The 20116-nt window shown below is 50.4% G+C and overlaps 1 protein-coding gene across 2 annotated transcripts in view; it reads left to right on the top strand.

Annotated features, from left to right (window-relative positions):
* The window catches only part of LOC115112536 (centrosome-associated protein CEP250-like), a 330336-nt gene that overhangs the window by 180214 nt on the left and 130006 nt on the right, over nt 1–20116 (top strand). The gene's annotated exons all lie outside the window — the stretch shown is intronic.

Below are 20116 nucleotides of genomic sequence, written 5' to 3'. Positions count from 1 at the left end.
CCAGCCCTACCTCACCATGCTGTTACCATCCCTTCCTCACCCTGCTGTTACCATCCCTACCACACCCTGCTCGCGCCAATCCCTACCACACCCTGCTGTTGCCATCCTACCTCACCCTGCTGTTAACATCCCTACCACACCCTGTTGTTACCATCCCTACCACACCCCTTCTGTTACCATCCCTACCACACCCTGCTGTTATGATCCCTACATCACACTGCTGTTACCAGCCCTCCACACCCTGCTGTTACCATCCTTACGACACTCTGCTGTTGCATCCTACCATTACCCTTCTGTTACCATCCCTACCTCACCCTGCTGTTACCATACCTACCACACCCTGCTGTTACCATCCCTACCTCACCCTGCTGTTACCATCCCTACTGTTACCATCCCTACCACACCCTGCTGTCACCAGCCCAACCACACCCTGTTATTAACAGCCCAACCACACCCTGCTGTTACCAGCCCTACCACACCCTGCTGTTACCATCCTTACCACACTCTGCTGTTACCATCCCTACATCACCCTGCTGTTACCAGCCCAACCACACCCTGCTGTTACCAGCCCTACTACACCCTGCTGTTACCAGCCCTACCACACCCTGCTGTTACCAGCCCTACCACACCCTGTTGTTACCATCCCTACCACACCCTTCTGTTACCATCCCTACCTCACCCTGCTGTTACCATCACTACCTCACCCTGCTGTTACCATCCTTACCACACCCTGCTGTTTCCAGCCCTACCTCACCTTGCTGTTACCATCCCTTCCTCACCCTGCTGTTACCATCCATACCTCACCCTGCTGTTACCATCCCTACCACACCCTGTTGTTACCATCCCTACCACACCCTACTGTTACCATCCCTACCACACCCTGCTGTTATCATCCCTACCACACCCTGCTGTTATCATCCCTACCACACCCTTCTGTTACCATCCCTACCACACCCTGCTGTTTTCCAGCCCAACCACACCCTGCGGTTTCCATCCTTACCACACCCTGCTGTTACCATCCCTAACACACCCTGCTGTAACCATACCTACCACACCCTGCTGTTACCATCCCTACCTCACCCTGCTGTTTCCAGCCCAACCACACCCTGCTGTTACCATCCCTACCACACCCTGCTGTTGCCATCCCTACCACACCCTGCTGTTACCATCCCTACCTCACCCTGCTGTTACCATTCCTACCACACCCTGCTTTTGCAGTCCCTACCTCACCCTGCTGTTACCATCGCTACCTCACCCTGCTGTTACCATCCCTACCTCACCTTGCTGTTACCAGCCCAACCACACCCTGCCGTTATCATCCCTACCACACCCTACTGTCACCATCCCTACCACACCCTACTGTTACCAGCCCTACCTCACCATGCTGTTACCATCCCTACCTCACCCTGCTGTTACCATCCCTTCCTCACCCTGCTGTTACCATCCCTACCACACCCTGTTGTTCCCATCCCTACCACACCCTGATGTTGCCATCCCTACCACACCCTGCTGTTACCATCCCTACCACACCCTGCTGTTACCATCCCTTCCACACCCTGCTGTTACCATCCCTACTGTTCCCATCCCTACCACACCCTGCTGTTACCATCCCTACCACACCCTGCTGTTACCATCCCTACTGTTACCATCCCTACCTCACCCTGCTGTTACCATCCCTACTGTTACCATCCCTACCACACCCTGCTGTTACCATCCCTACTGTTACCATCCCTACCACACCCTGCTGTTACCATCCCTTCCTCACCCTGCTGTTACCATCCCTACCACACCCTGTTGTTCCCATCCCTACCACACCCTGATGTTGCCATCCCTACCACACCCTGCTGTTGCCATCCCTACCACACCCTGCTGTTACCATCCCTACCACACCCTGTTGTTCCCATCCCTACCACACCCTGATGTTGCCATCCCTACCACACCCTGCTGTTGCCATCCCTACCACACCCTACTGTTACCATCCCTACCACACCCTGCTGTTACCATCCCTACCACACCCTGCTGTTACCATCCCTACTGTTACCATCCCTACCACACCCTGCTGTTACCATCCCTTCCTCACCCTGTTACCTTTTGTTTTGCCTTTTTCCATTCTCACTGTTTTTGAACAAAACAGTCATTTATTGAGTATTTTTGTCTTATGAAACATGTCTTTGTTTGATCTCTCTCTCACACTACGTGTTGTCTATCACACACACACATCCCCAGCTCAGCTTGTTTCAGACTCCATGCGGCTTGTCATGTATTTCACAGACTGTGAAACATGAAGGATCAGCTGCCATTCAGGACCTGTCTGTCTGTCTGTCTGTCTGTCTGTCTGTCTGTCTGTCTGTCTGTCTGTCTGTCTCCGTCTCACACATGCAGTGCACACACCTGCACACAACACACACACACTCTCTGTTGGCCCTGCGCAGTCCTGTGGCGATGACAGAGGCGTGGGGTCAGAGTGAGCGAGCCCCTTCCTCCGCCTAGGTGTCCTTGGGGTTAATTAACCCTCCCTTCCCAGACTCCAGCAGCCCCATCCTGCTCCAGCAACTTCAGGTGTAATTAAGTTGTGCGAGCCCAAATGTTCTCCTCTGTAACTGGGCTGGTTGCTGGACCTGCCTGCTGGCATCACGCGGGCCCCTCCCAGGTTAGATGACTGTTAGGGCCAGGAGGACAGCAAATAATTGCTAATAAAACATTTGATTGAGAGGAGAACAGAGTGAGAACCATAAACAGGCTGGATTCTGCCCTTTCATTTGGCCATCTCCAGAGAATAGGTTTTGCTGTGCCGCAGAGCGACTCACACACAAGCAGTTAGTTGTCCGCCCTAGGACTGGAATTTAATTTAGTGCGTGTGCTTGCGTGTGGTGCGTGTGTTTGTGTGTACGAGTGTATGAGCACATGTGCAGGTGTAATGTGGTGTGTGTATTTTATACTTTCCTATTTTATAGAAATGAGCCAGGGTTTTTCTAGATGTGAAATCTCCCGTCCCTGTAGGTGCAGCAGTGCTGCTACAGATAAGGAGAGAGAACAATAATTTCATACTGCAGTGGGGAAATTACCATAGAGTTACCAAGATGGCCACTGCAGAGCTGTGAATGCACTGCTGAGCCCTCTGCAATCTCCCCTCATTCTGCTCTTTGTGTGGCAGGTCTGTAGTGATGAGCTATTGTACAGGCTAGTGTTTAGCTACTGTGTTTGACTACAGGATGTGGCTATTCTACTGTAATTTACCAGCATGTTGTGGGCACTTTGTGTTAGATATATTGTATGGTGGTTGTTGACAGTGTCTTGGTAGTGCATATACTGTATGGCTGGTATCGCTGTCTGGTTGCTGTTGCTGAGTGAAACTGAGAGGCTGTTATGCTTACTGGTATGTATTTCTACTACAGTATTCTGTGTGCGTCCATGGGACTGATGGGTCTTGTTGGTGTGTGTTTCCAGTGTGTTGGACACATGTGCATTCCTGGTGTGTGTTTAAGGTGCTCTATGATTGCTGGGGTGGGTATATAGCTTGATGCAGTATAAGACCACTATGTTTAATGCTGGTGTATGTTGGTTCTGTGCAGGGTGTATAAAATGCATAATGGGTGTGTTGGGGTAGTTGAGTGTCTTTGGGGGTTATATACCATCAGTGCGGTGGGGTGTTGGTGTGGTGGGGTATAACACCAGTGTATTGGGGTGTGTGGGGTATATACTGTAATAACCATGTATTGGGGTGTGGGGCTGGGTTATGATGAAAGGGTAGAAGCGTATATCAGACTCCAGCCCAGGCAGAAGTAATAAAAGGCCAACCATGTTGGAGCTCCTCTGCTTCTGGGAACAGCGCTGCTTTTTACTGCTGCTCTGACAGCAAGATAAAGTGCTCATCCAATTAGAAAAATATTTGGTCACCTACCTACCAATGGAGCTTGGGCTTGTATTTTTCAAGCCATTTGATCCGGAATCCTTGCTATTTTTATTGTATGTTTTCCTACCATTGTGTATATACATTTTATTGCGCGGCCATGGAATGTTGATGAACCATTTACCATGTAGTTATGTAGTGAATGTTGTCTGTCTCAGTGTGGTTTCTAATGAAGGGTGGGGCTGGAGGCAGTGCTACATAGTGTAGGTCTGTGTATAGTATAGTGCTGTGTGGGTTTACATTTTGTTAGGTTTTTGTGTTGGTGTCAGCTATGTTTGGGCTGAGAGGATTTTAGTCATCTCTGTCATTTGTCCATTTCCTGTGCAGGGCTCTGTGCGTGTATACTAGTGCTAGTCGCCTTCTCTGCTTAAGAATACTGATGTATTTTTTCCAGAGTGCATTAAAATTAAATTCTCTCTTGTTGTAAAAAGAGGCACACGTTAAAAATAATTGGATGTGGGAGAGAACAAAGGGCTGCCTCTCGTTCCCTCCCTGCACACCCCAGCTAGGCGTTAATACCAAGCCAGCCACATTGTTCTGCCGTCTGCAGCCATCCCCCCAGCCAGACACTCAGCGCTGGAGAAGTCACTTTTAATGTCTGATAATCAAGGTGAATTTTCAAAAAGCTGCCATTTTCAAACGATGGTGTATATATTACATGGAGATGGGATTTGAGGAGGGGAGGGGCTCTGCTGGGAGAGAGGCAGAGCCTCGGCCATGCACAGTGGAAGAGAGACACCTAATGGCCACGGCAGGAACTGCAGGCAAGTTTTGCTCTGCTGGCAATCGATGGAGGAAGGCGGTTGTCAGTTCACTGTCAGTCATGTGTTGTTGTGCTGTGTAATTTGCTTTGTCTGTGGTAGAGTATATGTGTTCCACAAGTTCAGGCTGAACAATAGCTTTCAGTGATTCTTATTTTCTCAAGGAGCCATTCACTAGGAATGTCCTTGTGTCCTCCAAACATTCACGTTCGTTTTAGCCTCCGTCTCTATACTCGTATACAGACAGAGTATATAGAGGTATATTATTAAAGATAGTATGTCCACGTATATGTGTTTTTCCGCTTTGCTCAGTAATGGAGATTGCGGTGGAGTGTAGCAGGGGAGACTGAGGCAGCCGAGATAGGAGTAGGGGGCTCCATTTCTCTGGTGTGGTGCAGGGGCTCATCTCCCCCGCCCCCTCTCCCTTCTTTCTTCCCCACGCTGTTCTAAGGTAGGATTATTTCTCCTCCGCTCTGCCGCACCATATATCCCAGGTCCACAGTTCCCCCTCGCCACTGTCATTTTTCACGGCGTGTTTTCGGGTGCAGCATTGCGCGGTGGCACTGTGCCTATGCAATATGTGAAGGAGGTGAATATATGCAGCATGTAGAATGTAATAAGTGTACATTTATTTTCTGCGGTGGTGATTTACGGGTGTTTCCGGTGCTTGGGAAAAAGAGGGCAGCAGTGTATCTTAATGAACATGACTGCTGCGTATGCACTCACCTCTGAGGCTTTTTTACACACCGGAGACACAATGTTATCCAGTTGATAGAGAGGGTTTGGATGTTTTTTATGATGTGTATAAATGAAATGCCCCCATTCCAGCCTAGTGTTTTTTTGTTTACAGATGGTGATGTTCGGTGTTGACTTGGTTAAATACCAGTCTAATGGCACCTTGTCTGGCAGTGAGGCAGAGTTTAGTATATTTAGGATAGCTGTGGGGCTCGGACCTTGCCATTCTGATTGCCTATCCTGTGTTCCTACACCCCCTATAGAGCCCCCTGTGTCTTTAACACACACACACACACACACACACACACACACACACACACACACACACACACACACACACACACACACACACCCCTCCCATCTCCAGTCCTGTCCCCCTGAGTGAGATCTGATGGAGCCATGCAAAGAGGTTTAAAATAAAAACACTAACACAAACACACATGGTTGATGGAAGCCTGAAATGGACATTATACTCTGAGGGGAAGTAGATCTAATCCCATGAAACAGTAGGCTTTAAATGTATTCTGTGCTCTGAGCCTTGTGGTGCGAACCTCCCTCTGTGAGACCACCACTGAATAGAAAAAAAATAGAATCAAACAGTGTTTTTTCAGAAGTAAATGCTAGTGTAGAAGCTTTTGGTCCAGTGTGTCTGATGCTGTTCATTGATTAGCTCAGCTATGTGGGTTTGTTTTAACATTTCTGGCCTCAAAAGACTGACTTAATGTACCCCGAAAGAAAACATATGGAGGCAGCCTCCTCTCTGCTCTTTCATGAGGACAACGTCTCAGACGTGTCCCGCTCTTTCAGTATGTCTGTGTGTGGTGCACGTGTGTGTGTGCGCGCAAAAGCCTCTTGTACACTCTGTCAAAAGCATGAAGTGTTTTTCAATGGGACACTATTGTTGATGGCAGAGCTCTATGTCTCTCCCATTCTCCTAGTAGCATTTAGATTTCATATGTGCATTATACTCATCTCTTCCCCTTTCTCCTGTTGGTCTTTGTGAAATGGGACGATTCTCCATTGCTAATGTGCTCCTTTCTCTCTCCTTTTCTATGCTGGTCTCAGAACAGTTTTTTCCTCTCTGAGTAGACTATGTACAACAATGTATTCTGATATTTGCTACAACTCCATGGCTTGGTTTATATAGGCTTATTTTCTCATACTGGCTTTGTATTGATGTTTGAAGTTGTATTTTAGTGGTGTGCGTGAGTGTTTGTCTCGTGGTCGTCGTGGGTTTCTGTGGTTTAGCAGAGACACTGTGTGTGTGACAGTTGAGACAGACGTGGACCCATGACACAGAGTGACCTTCCGGACCAGGCTGGAGTTCACATACAAGCTTATTCTCCTGGAAGTACAGAAGCTATTAGATGTAATGGCGATGTTGTTGTCTTCTATATTTCCTCTCTGCTAGAATTCATTGATAGTTTGATAATGCAGGGGTTCACTGAGTGCAAGAACTCTAACCATATGATAAGATATTGGCAACATGTTTAAAGGCTGGTAGTTTTATTTGGTACATGAGTGTATTATTTGTTCCTGGCACTGGTAGCAGACAGTTATTTTTCATTGCTTGGTTAGAGGGCATGCTTCCAAAGTGTTGTTCTCAGCTGTAGTGGAGAGTAAAGAAGGGGGAATGAGGAGAGGACTGGGGCCGGGGGGCTCTCTGATGGAGGGAGGAGTGAGGAGAGGACTGGGGCCGGGTCTCTCTGATGGAAGGAGGAGAGGACTGGGGCCGGGGGCTCTCTGATGGAGTGAGGAGAGGACTGGGGCCGGGGGAGGACTGGGGCCGGGGGCTCTCTGATGGAGGGAGGAGTGAGGAGAGGACTGGGGCCGGGGGCTCTCTGATGGAGGGAGGAGAGGACTGGGGCCGGGGGCTGATGGAGTGAGGAGAGGACTGGGGCCGGGGGCACTCTGATGGAGTGAGGAGAGGACTGGGGCCTGGGGCTCTCTGATGGAGTGAGGAGAGGACTGGGGCCGGGGGCTCTCTGATGGAGGGAGGAGTGAGGAGAGGACTTGGGCCGGGTGCTCTCTGATGGTAGGAGAGGACTGGGGCCAGGGGCTCTCTGATGGAGGGAGGAGTGAGGAGAGATGAAGATCCGGAGCGTTGTTTTGCCAGGACAGTGTGGCAGAGCTGATGTGTCTGGCCCTGTGCCAGCCTGGGCAGTGTGCCCATGGGGAGGCATTTTGTAGCCAGCGCTGTGCCACAGACAGAGAGGCAGGAGACCGAGAGGCAGAAGACAGAGGGAGAGGCTGTACTGAGGCTGGTAAGAGGACTCACTGACTGTCAGAGGAGTCTGGGTTGAGTGAAACTCCCCCCTGGTGTGTGATGGGTGGGCAGGACCACCATGAGAAAGAGGGAGAAACTCCCATATCCATTGGGTGAAACACCATAGTGTGCCATCACAGCAGCAAGATTTGTGACCTGTTGCCACTAGAAAAGGGTAACCAGTGCAGAACAAACACCATTGTAAATACAACCCATATTTATTTTCACTTTTGTGCTTTAACTATTTGCACATAATATGACATTTGAAATTACTTTATTATTTTGGAACGTTTGTGAGTGTAATGTTTACTGTTCATTTTTGTATAGTTTATTTCACTTTTGTTTATTATCTATTTCACTTGCTTTGGCAATGTAAACATATGTTTCCCATGCCAATAAAGCCCTTAAATGGATTTGAGAGGAGAGAGAAAAGACTGATGTTGGATAGTGCCATGTCATTCAGTGCCTTAGCGACTCCTTGGACATCATTGCCTATTTAGTGTCTGTGCATTTTCAGTTAATCTCCAATGCATGCAACATATGCAGACTGTAGTGGACAATGGGGATTTAGAGCAATTAATGCTATTTATGCAGTCGTTTATAGTCTCAAATAATAATCCCGCTAGCCAGTTTAGAGGTTGTTGTTTTTCATTCACTCAGTTGTTTCTCCTTTCTCACTGTGTCAATGCTTGAATAAACAGATGCTTCATGGGTAAAATGCTATCTCCCTGGTATGTGTGCATTTAAATAGTGTTTGCTTTTCAAAACCCTATCCCTCCTTTCCCCTTCTTTTCCCTTCTTTTCCCTCTCTCTGTTTCCCTCGCCCCTTCTTCGCTCCTCTTTGTATCCTTAAAATATTCTGCACATCCCGCAGCAGTTCCGCGTCGCAGATATCCCTAATGTAATCTATGTGTCTGAATACTAATTTATACCGTCAGGATAAAATAAATAGTCTACCGTTAATTATGGGGAGCCGGCTCCTGGCTTGGCCCAATGATTTATGAAGTGCGTGTATTCATTCTGCTACACATTTTTCTTAATTTATTTTGAATCTGTCTTTCAATACATTTTCCTGGAAACGTCTTAATGATGTCAGAGGTGTGTGTGAATGACCCTGGCTCAGGGAGCAGTGCTCTGGTGGTGGAGAAGTGAGGTGGGGGGGTGCACTTTCAGGCAACCCCTTCACCCCTCCCACCTCCCCTCTCCACACACCACCTCGGTTTCATTTGCGGCCTTTGTGTCTGTCTGTCTGTGTGGTTGCCTGTGCGTCTTTCTGTCTGTATGCCTTGCTTTCTGTGTGTTTATGTGTGTCTGTCTGTTTCTCAGCATTTCTCCTATCTTTCCCCTCATTATTGTGTGTCCATGTGTTTTCTGTGGGGGCTCCTGTTCCACTAGACTGCTCTCTTGTTTATTTAGCTGTCTGGTCCTGTGTGAGCAGTAAGATACAGTAACGTAGCAGTAAAGTTCTGGGTAATCCATACCTCTGTGTGGTCAGAGCTGGTAGCCAGGCTGGAGGTGGGTGGTTGTTGCTGGGCATGGTCCACCAGGGGAGAGAGAGCCCCTAGCTCCCTCCCAGACAGCAAAGCACTTCGCATGATTAGATGCATTTTCTCCACCCTCTTCTCAAATTAAAGCCGATGTCTCCTCTACTTGTGACCTCCGGCAATTAGCGTGGAGCGTGCCCGACTTGACGCTCTGAGAGCCCTGGTAGGGAGCGGGCAACAGGCGGACAGGCACTGAGCCTCCGCCCTAACCACGTCCATCCGTCTGCCAGTCTCACAGACAGACAGAGGCAGCACACAGCTCATCAGAGCAGGGCCCCATTAGGGACATCCACACATCTCTCTGCATCAGGATGCTCTCATTTACCTCCTCCAGATCCTATCATTCATCTCCTCTGAAAAAAAAAGATCTCCCATCAAGTGGCCAAGCATGGCTGGCTGCAGTGGCTATCCTGAAAGAGGAAAAATAATGATTTAATTTCTTCTCCTTTTTGTCTTAGTGGCCTACTCACTTTGATCATACACACATCATTACACGCAGAGGCCTGGTTTTCATCTCGCGCCCAGGCAGGCTGAGGCTGAGATCAGGGCTCTAAGTTAGCCATGCGGCCGCAACCAGGCCATCGCTGCAGATCAATACCTGTGGTCAGGACGGAGCAGCCCGCACTTTGCTGTGCTACACCTCCTAAATAGGCCCTCCAGGTCCCACCATAAAACACCTCACAGGCCAACCTGGTGGACCCATAAATCCCCACGTGTTTCTTTCTTTCTATTGGAGCAAGCCCAAGAGTAGCTGGGCTGGGTTAGGATAGCGTGGTCCATGAGCTGGGTTAGGATAGCATGGTCCATGAGCTGGGTTAGGATAGCGTGGTCCATGAGCTGGGTTAGGATAGCATGGTCCATGAGCTGGGTTAGGATAGCGTGGTCCATGAGCTGGGTTAGGATAGTGTGGTATAGAGGTTAGGGAGTATGACACTAGGGTGGTTCCAGCTGTTAATCTGTATCCTTAGAGACCTATAATCAATAAGCATTGGTCAGGGAAATGACAGGTTGGGGTTTGTGTTGTGTCTTTGGAAGATAAACATACACTCCTTGATTTGGGTCAGAACAAGCACACTTGTTTAGTTATTGTGTTGGGATCGCTAGTCTGGAGTGTTTTATTATGGTTAAAGGTCTGGATGGTGCTAGTATGCTGGGCTACAAGAGGTCTGGATGGTGCTAGTATGCTGAGCTACAGGAGGTCTGGATGGTGCTAGTATGCTGAGCTGCAGGAGGTCTGGATGGTGCTAGTATGCTGGGCTACAGGAGGTCTGGATGGTGCTAGTATGCTGGGCTACAGGAGGTCTGGATGGTGCTAGTATGCTGAGCTACAGGAGGTCTGGATGGTGCTATTATGCCGAGCTAAAGGAGGTATGGATGGTGCTAGTATGCTGGGCTAAAGGAGGGCTGGATGGGGCTAGTATGCTGAGCTACAGGAAGTCTGGATGGTGCTAGTATGCTGGGCTACAGCAAGTCTGGATTGTGCTAGTATACTGGGCTACAGGAGGGCTGGATGGTGCTAGTATTCTGGGCTACAGGAGGGCTGGATGATGCTAGTATGCTGGACTACAGCAGGTCTGGATGGTGCTAGTGTACTGGGCTACAGGAGGGCTCTATGGTGCTAGTATGCTGGGCTACAGCAAGTCTGGATTGTGCTAGTATGCTGGGCTACAGCAAGTCTGGATTGTGCTAGTATACTGGGCTACAGGAGGGCTGGATGGTGCTAGTATTCTGGGCTACAGGAGGGCTGGATGATGCTAGTATGCTGGACTACAGCAGGTCTGGATGGTGCTAGTGTACTGGGCTACAGGAGGGCTCTATGGTGCTAGTATGCTGGGCTACAGCAAGTCTGGATTGTGCTAGTATACTGGGCTACAGGAGGGCTGGATGGTGCTAGTATTCTGGGATACAGGAGGGCTGGATGGTGCTAGTATGCTGGACTACAGCAGGTCTGGATTGTGCTTGTATACTGGGCTAAAGGAGGGCTGTATGGTGCTAGTTTGCTGGGCTACAGGAGGTCTGGATTGTGCTAGTATGCTGGGCTACAGCAGGTCTGGATTGTGCTAGTATGCTGGCCTACAGGAGGTCTGGATTGTGCCAGTATGCTGGGCTATAGCAAGTCTGGATTGTGCTAGTATACTGGACTACAGGAGGGCAGGATTGTGCTAGTATACTGGAGTACAGCAGGGCTGGATTGTGCTAGTATACTGGACTACAGCAGGGCTGGATTGTGCTAGTATACTGGATTACAGGAGGGGTGGATTGTGCTAGTATGCTGGACTATAGCAGGGCTGGATTGTGCTTGTATACTGGGCTAAAGGAGGGCTGTATGTTGCTAGTTTGCTGCGCTACAGGAGGTCTGGATTGTGCTAGTATGTTGGGCTACAGCAGGGCTGGATGGTGCTAGAATGCTGGGCTACAGGAGGGCTGGATTGTGTTAGTATACTGGACGATAGCAGGGCTGGATTGTGCTAGTATCCTGGACTACAGCAGGGCTGGATTGTGCTAGAATGCTGGGCTACAGGAGGGCTGGATTGTGTTAGTATACTAGACTACAGCAGGGCTGGATTGTGCTAGTATACTGGCCTACAGCAGGGCTGGATTGTGCTAGTATGCTGGGCTACAGCAGGGCTGGATTGTGCTAGTATGCTGGACTACAGCAGGGCTGGATTGTGCTAGTATGCTGGGCTACAGCAGGGCTGGATTGTGCTAGTATGCTGGGCTACAGCAGGGCTGGATTGTGCTAGTATGCTGGGCTACAGCAGGGCTGGAATGTGCTAGTATGCTGGGCTACAGCAGGGCTGGATTGTGCTAGTATGCTGGACTACAGCAGGGCTGGATTGTGCTAGTATGCTGGGCTACAGGAGGGCTGGATTGTGCTAGAATGCTGAGCTACAGGAGGGCTGGATTGTGCTCATGTACTGGGCTACAGGAGGGCTGTATGTTGCTAGTTTGCTGCAGTACAGGAGGTCTGGATTGTGCTAGTATGTTGGGCTACAGCAGGGCTGGATTGTGCTAGAATGCTCGGCTACATGAGGGCTGGATTGTGTTAGTATACTAGACTACAGCAGGGCTGGATTGTGCTAGTATACTGGCCTACAGTAGGGCTGGATTGTGCTAGTATGCTGGGCTACAGCAGGGCTGGATTGTGCTAGTATGCTGCACTACAGCAGGGCTGGATTGTGCTAGTATGCTGGGCTACAGCAGGGCTGGATTGTGCTAGTATGCTGGGTTACAGCAGGGCTGGATTGTGCTAGTATGCTGGACTAGAGCAGGGCTGGATTGTGCTAGTATGCTGGGCTACAGGAGGGCTGGATTGTGCTAGAATGCTGAGCTACAGGAGGGCTGGATTGTGCTCATGTACTGGGCTACAGGAGGGCTGGATTGTGCTAGTATCCTGGACTACAGCAGGGCTGGATTGTGCTAGAATGCTGGGCTACAGGAGGGCTGGATTGTGCTAGAATGCTGGACTACAGGAGGGCTGGATTGTGCTTGTATACTGGGCTACAGGAGGGGTGGATTGTTCTAGTATGCTGGACTATAGCAGGGCTGGATTGTGCTTGTATACTGGGCTAAAGGAGGGCTGTATGGTGCTAGTTTGTTGGGCTACAGGAGGTCTGGATTGTGCTAGTATGCTGGGCTACAGCAGGGCTGGATGGTGCTAGTATGCTGGGCTACAGGTCTGGATTGTGCTAGTATGCTGGGCTATAGCAGGTCTGGATTGTGCTAGTATACTGGACTACAGCAGGCCTGGATTGTGCTAGTATGCTGGGCTACAGCAGGGCTGGATGGTGCTAGTATTCTGGGCTACAGGAGGTCTGTATTGTGCTAGTATGCTGGGCTATAGCAGGTCTGGATTGTGCTAGTATACTGGACTACAGCAGGGCTGGATTGTGCTAGTATACTGGACTACAGCAGGGCTGGATTATGTTAGTATGCTGGGCTACAGGAGGTATGGATTGTGCTAGTATACTGAACTACTGCAGGGCTGGATTGTGCTAGTATACTGGACTACAGCAGGTCTGGATTGTGCTAGTATGCTGGCCTACAGTAGGGCTGGATTGTGCTAGTATGCTGGGCTACAGCAGGGCTGGATTGTGCTAGTATGCTGCACTATAGCAGGGCTGGATTGTGCTAGTATACTGGACTACAGGAGGGCTGGATTGTGCTAGAATGCTGGGCTACAGGAGGGCTGGATTGTGCTAGAATGCTGAGCTACAGGAGGGATGGATTGTGCTCATGTACTGGGCTACAGGAGGGCTGTATGTTGCTAGTTTGCTGCGCTACAGGAGGTCTGGATTGTGCTAGTATGTGCTAGTATGTTGGGCTACAGCAGGGCTGGATGGTGCTAGAATGCTGGGATACCTGAAACCCCACCTCTTTAAGGAATACCTAGGATAGGATAAAGTAATCCTTCTCCCCCCCTTAAAAGACCTAGATGCACTATTGTAAAGTGGCTGTTCCACTGGATGTCATAAGGTGAAAGCACCAATTTGTAAGTCGCTCTGGATAAGAGCGTCTGCTAAATGACTTAAATGTAAATGTAAAATACAGGAGGGCTGGATTGTGTTAGTATACTGGACGATAGCAGGGCTGGATTGTGCTAGTATCCTGGACTACAGCAGGGCTGGATTGTGCTAGTATGCTGGGCTTCAGCAGGGCTGGATTGTGCTAGTATGCTGGACTACAGCAGGGCTGGATTGTGCTAGTATGCTGGGCTACAGCAGGGCTGGATTGTGCTAGTATGCTGGGCTACAGCAGGGCTGGATTGTGCTAGTATGCTGGACTACAGCAGGACTGGATTGTGCTAGTATGCTGGGCTACAGGAGGGCTGGATTGTGCTAGAATGCTGAGCTACAGGAGGGCTGGATTGTGCTCATGTCCTGGGCTACAGGAGGGCTGGATTGTGCTAGTATCCTGGACTACAGCAGGGCTGGATTGTGCTAGAATGCTGGGCTACAGGAGGGCTAGATTGTGCTAGTATCCTGGACTACAGCAGGGCTGAATTGTGCTAGTGTCCTGGACTACAGCAGGGCTGAATTGTGCTAGTGTCCTGGACTACAGCAGGGCTGGATTGTGCTAGAATGCTGGACTACAGGAGGGCCGGATTGTGCTAGAGTACTGGACTACAGCAGGGCTGGATTGTGCTAGTATACTGGATTACAGGAGGGCTGGATCGTGCTAGTATGCTGGGCTACAGGAGGTCTGGATTGTGCTAGTATGCTGGGCTATAGCAGGTCTGGATTGTGCTAATATGCTGGACTACAGGAGGGCAGGATTGTGTTAGTATACTGGGCTATAGCAGGGCTGGATTGTGCTAGTATGCTGGGCTACATGAGGGCTGGATTGTGCTAGTATGTTGGGCTAAAGAGGGCTGTATGGTCCTAGTTTGCTGGGCTACAGGAGTGCTCTGGGCTACAGATGGTGTGCTAGTATGCTGGGCTATAGCAGGTCATTGTGCTAGGCAGGGCTGGATGGTGCTAGTATGGTGCAGGGGCTACAGGAGGTCTGGATTGTGCTAGTATGCTGGGCTATAGCAGGTCTGGATTGTGCTAGTATACTGACTACAGCAGGGCTGGATTGTGCTAGTATACTGGGCTACAGCAGGGCTGGATTATGCTAGTATGCTGGGCTACAGGAGGGCTGGATTGTGCTGGCTATATTCTGGGCTAGTATACTGGACTACAGGAGGGCTGTGCTTGTGGGCTAGTATGCTGGCTGAGCTACTACTGGAGAGGAGGGCTGGATTGTGCTAGTATGCTGGGCTACAGGAGGGCTGGATTGTGCTAGTATACTGGACTACAGGAGGGCTGGATTGTGCTAGTATGCTTGGCTACAGGAGGTCTGGATTGTGGGCTAGATTGTGCTATGCTGGGCTAAAGGAGGGCTGTATGGTGCTAGTTTGCTGCGCTACAGGAGGTCTGGATTGTGCTAGTATACTGGGCTACATGAGGGCTGGATTGTGCTAGCTGGACTACATGGATGATAGCTGCTGACTACAGGAGGGCTGGATTGGCTAGAATGTGCTAGAGGGCTGGATTGTGCTGCTGAGCTGGATTGTGCTCATGTACTGGGCTAGGAGGGCTGGATTGTGCTAGTTTGCTGGACTACAGGAGGGCTGGATTGTGCTAGTATGGATTGTGGCTACAGCAGGGCTGGATTGTGCTAGAATGCTGGGCTACAGGACAGGAGGGGTGGATTGTGCTAGTATGCTGGGCTAAAGCAGGGCTGGATTGTGCTAGTATGCTGGCTACAGCAGGGCTGGAGGAGGGCAGGATTGTGCTAGTATACTGGGCTACATGAGGGCTGGATTGTGCTAGTATGCTGGACTACAGGAGGGCTGGATTGTGCTAGTATGCTTGACTACAGGAGGGCTGGATTGTGCTAGAATGCTGGGCTACAGGATGAGGGGTGGATTATGCTAGTATGGCTGGATTGTGCTAGTATGCTGGGCTACATGAGGGCTGGATTGTGCTAGTATGCTGGACTACAGGAGGGATGGATTGTGCTAGTATGCTGGGCTACAGGAGGGCTGGATTGTGCTAGAATGCTGAGCTTGGATTGTGCTCATGCCTGTATGTTGCTAGTTTGCTGCGCTACAGGAGGTCTGGATTGTGCTAGTATGTTGGGCTACAGCAGGGCTGGATTGTGCTAGAATGCTGGGCTGGACAGGAGGGCTGGATTGTGCTAGTATACTGGACTGAGGGCTGGAGCTAGGCTGGACTACAGGAGGGCTGGATTGTGCTAGTATGCTTGACTGGAGAATGCTGGGCTACAGGAGGGCTGGATTGTGCTAGTATGCTGGGCTACTACAGCAGGGCTGGATTGTGCTAGTATGCTGGACTACAGCAGGGCTGGATTGTGCTAGTATGCTGGATTGTGCTACTGGAGCAGGGCTGGATTGTGCTAGTATGCTGGGCTACAGGAGGGCTGGATTGTGCTAGAATGCTGAGCTACATGGGGCTCTGGATTGTGCTAATATGCTGGACTGGGCTACAGGAGGGCTGGATTGTGTATAGTGGAGGGATGGATTGTGCTGGCTTGACTACAGGAGGGCTGGATTGTGCTAGAATGCTGGGCTACAGGAGGGCTGTATTATGCTAGTATGCTGGGCTAAAAGAGGGCTGTATGGTGCTAGTTTGCTGGGCTACAGGAGGTCTGGATTGTGCTAGTATGCTGGGCTACATGAGGGCTGGATTGTGCTAGTATGCTGGGGCTACAGGAGGGATGGATTGTGCTAGTATGCTTAACTACAGCAGGGCTGGATTGTGCTAGATGCTGGGCTACAGCAGGGCTGGATTGTGCTAGAATGCTGGGCTACAGGAGGGCTGGATTGTGCTGAGCATGTATTCTGGGCTACAGGAGGGCTGGATTGTGCTGTATGTTGCTAGTTTGCTGGCCTACAGGAGGGCTGCTAGTATCGCTACAGCAGGTCTGGGATTGTGCTAGTATTGTGCTGGTACTACAGCAGGGCTGGATTGTGCTAGTATACTGGACTACAGGAGGGCTGGATTATGCTAGTATACTGGGCTACAGGAGGTCTGGATTGTGCTATGCTGGGCTATAGCAGGTCTGGATTGTGCTATATGCTGGACTACAGGAGGGCAGGATTGTGTTAGTATACTGGGCTATAGCAGGGCTGGATTGTGCTAGTATGCTGGGCTACATGAGGGCTGGATTGTGCTAGTATGTTGGGCTAAAAGAGGGCTGGATTGTCCTAGTTTGCTGGGCTACAGGAGGTCTGGATTGTGCTAGTATGCTGGGCTACAGCAGGGCTGGATGGTGCTAGTATGCAGGGCTACAGGAGGTCTGGATTGTGCTAGTATGTTGGGCTACAGCAGGTCTGGATTGTGCTAGTATCTGGACTACAGCAGGGCTGGATTGTGCTAGTATAGTGGACTTCAGCAGGGCTGGATTGTGCTAGTATTCTGGACTACAGGAGGGCTGTTATTGTGCTAGTATGCTGGGCTACAGGGGTCTGGATTGTGCTAGTATGCTGAGCTACAGGAGGGCTGGATTGTGCTCATGTACTGGGCTACAGGAGGGCTGGATTGTGCTAGTATGCTGGGCTACAGGAGGTCTGGATTGTGCTGGGCTGGATTGTGCCAGCAGGGCTGGATGCTGGGCTACAGGAGGTCTGGATTGTGCTAGTATACTGGACTACAGGAGGGATGGATTGTGCTAGTATGCTGACTACAGGAGGGCTGGATTGTGCTAGAATACTGGGCTAAGGAGGGCTGTATGGTGCTAGTTTGCTGGGCTACAGGAGGGCTGGATTGTGCTAGTATGCTGGGCTACATGAGGGCTGGATTGTGCTAGTATGCTGAGCTACAGGAGGGGCTGGATTGTGCTCATGCTTCACTGGGCTGGATTGTGCTAGAATGCTGGCTACAGGAGGGGTGGATTGTGCTAGTATGCTGGGCTAAAGGAGCGCTGTATGGTGCTAGTTTGCTGCGCTACAGGAGGTCTGGATTGTGTTAGTATACTGGGCTACATGAGGGCTGGATTGTGCTAGTATGCTGGACTACAGGAGGGCTGGATTGTGCTAGAATGCTGAGCTACAGGAGGGATGGATTGTGCTCATGTACTGGGCTACACGAGGGCTGTATGTTGCTAGTTTGCTGCGCTACAGGAGGTCTGGATTGTGCTAGTATGTTGGGCTACAGCAGGGCTGGATGGTGCTAGAATACTGGACTACAGGAGGGCAGGATTGTGCTAGTATACTGGGCTATAGCAGGGCTGGATTGTGCTAGTATACTGGACTACAGGAGGGCAGGATTGTGCTAGTATACTGGGCTACATGAGGGCTGGATTGTGCTAGTATGCTGGACTACAGGAGGGCTGGATTGTGCTAGTATACTGGGCTACAGCAGGGCTGGATTGTGCTAGTATGCTGGGCTACAGCAGGGCTGGATTGTGCTAGTATGCTGGACTACAGCAGGACTGGATTGTGCTAGTATGCTGGGCTACAGGAGGGCTGGATTGTGCTAGAATGCTGAGCTACAGGAGGGCTGGATTGTGCTCATGTCCTGGGCTACAGGAGGGCTGGATTGTGCTAGTATCCTGGACTACAGCAGGGCTGGATTGTGCTAGAATGCTGGGCTACAGGAGGGCTAGATTGTGCTAGTATCCTGGACTACAGCAGGGCTGAATTGTGCTAGTGTCCTGGACTACAGCAGGGCTGGATTGTGCTAGAATGCTGGACTACAGGAGGGCCGGATTGTGCTAGAGTACTGGACTACAGCAGGGCTGGATTGTGCTAGTATACTGGATTACAGGAGGGCTGGATCGTGCTAGTATGCTGGGCTACAGGAGGTCTGGATTGTGCTAGTATGCTGGGCTACAGCAGGGCTGGATGGTGCTAGTATGCAGGGCTACAGGAGGTCTGGATTGTGCTAGTATGCTGGGCTATAGCAGGTCTGGATTGTGCTATATCGGACTACAGCAGGGCTGGATTGTGCTAGTATGCTGGGCTACAGCAGGGCTGGATGGTGCTAGTATTCTGGGCTACAGGAGGTCTGTATTGTGCTAGTATGCTGGGCTATAGCAGGTCTGGATTGTGCTAGTATACTGGACTACAGCAGGGCTGGATTGTGCTAGTATACTGGACTACAGCAGGGCTGGATTATGCTAGTATGCTGGGCTATAGCAGGTCTGGATTGTGCTAATATGCTGGACTACAGGAGGGCAGGATTGTGTTAGTATACTGGGCTATAGCAGGGCTGGATTGTGCTAGTATGCTGGGCTACATGAGGGCTGGATTGTGCTAGTATGTTGGGCTAAAAGAGGGCTGTATGGTCCTAGTTTGCTGGGCTACAGGAGGTCTGGATTGTGCTAGTATGCTGGGCTACAGCAGGGCTGGATGGTGCTAGTATGCAGGGCTACAGGAGGTCTGGATTGTGCTAGTATGCTGGGCTATAGCAGGTCTGGATTGTGCTATATCGGACTACAGCAGGGCTGGATTGTGCTAGTATGCTGGGCTACAGCAGGGCTGGATGGTGCTAGTATTCTGGGCTACAGGAGGTCTGTATTGTGCTAGTATGCTGGGCTATAGCAGGTCTGGATTGTGCTAGTATACTGGACTACAGCAGGGCTGGATTGTGCTAGTATACTGGACTACAGCAGGGCTGGATTATGCTAGTATGCTGGGCTACAGGAGGTCTGGATTGTGCCAGTATGCTGGGCTATAGCAGGTCTGGATTGTGCTAGTATACTGGACTACAGGAGGGCAGGATTGTGCTAGTATACTGGGCTATAGCAGGGCTGGATTGTGCTAGTATACTGGACTAGAGGAGGGCAGGATTGTGCTAGTATACTGGGCTACATGAGGGCTGGATTGTGCTAGTATGCTGGACTACAGGAGGGCTGGATTGTGCTAGTATGCTTGACTACAGGAGGGCTGGATTGTGCTAGAATGCTGGGCTACAGGAGGGGTGGATTGTGCTAGTATGCTGGGCTAAAGGAGGGCTGTATGGTGCTAGTTTGCTGCGCTACAGGAGGTCTGGATTGTGTTAGTATACTGGGCTACATGAGGGCTGGATTGTGCTAGTATGCTGGACTGGAGGGATGGATTGTGCTGGCTTGACTACAGGAGGGCTGGATTGTGCTAGAATGCTGGGCTACAGGAGGGCTGGATTGTGCTAGAATGCTGAGCTACAGGAGGGATGGATTGTGCTCATGTACTGGGCTACAGGAGGGTTGTATGTTGCTAGTTTGCTGCGCTACAGGAGGTCTGGATTGTGCTAGTATGTTGGGCTACAGCAGGGCTGGATGGTGCTAGAATGCTGGGCTACAGGAGGGCTGGATTGTGTTAGTATACTGGACGATAGCAGGGCTGGATTGTGCTAGAATGCTGGGCTACAGGAGGGCTGGATTGTGCTAGTATGCTGGGCTACAGCAGGGC

This window comes from Oncorhynchus nerka, linkage group LG28 (assembly GCF_034236695.1).
Source record: "Oncorhynchus nerka isolate Pitt River linkage group LG28, Oner_Uvic_2.0, whole genome shotgun sequence".
NCBI classification, from domain to species: Eukaryota; Metazoa; Chordata; class Actinopteri; order Salmoniformes; family Salmonidae; genus Oncorhynchus; species Oncorhynchus nerka.
The sequence above is the reverse complement of the archived record's forward strand: the minus strand, read 5'-3'. Positions and strand labels throughout refer to the sequence as shown.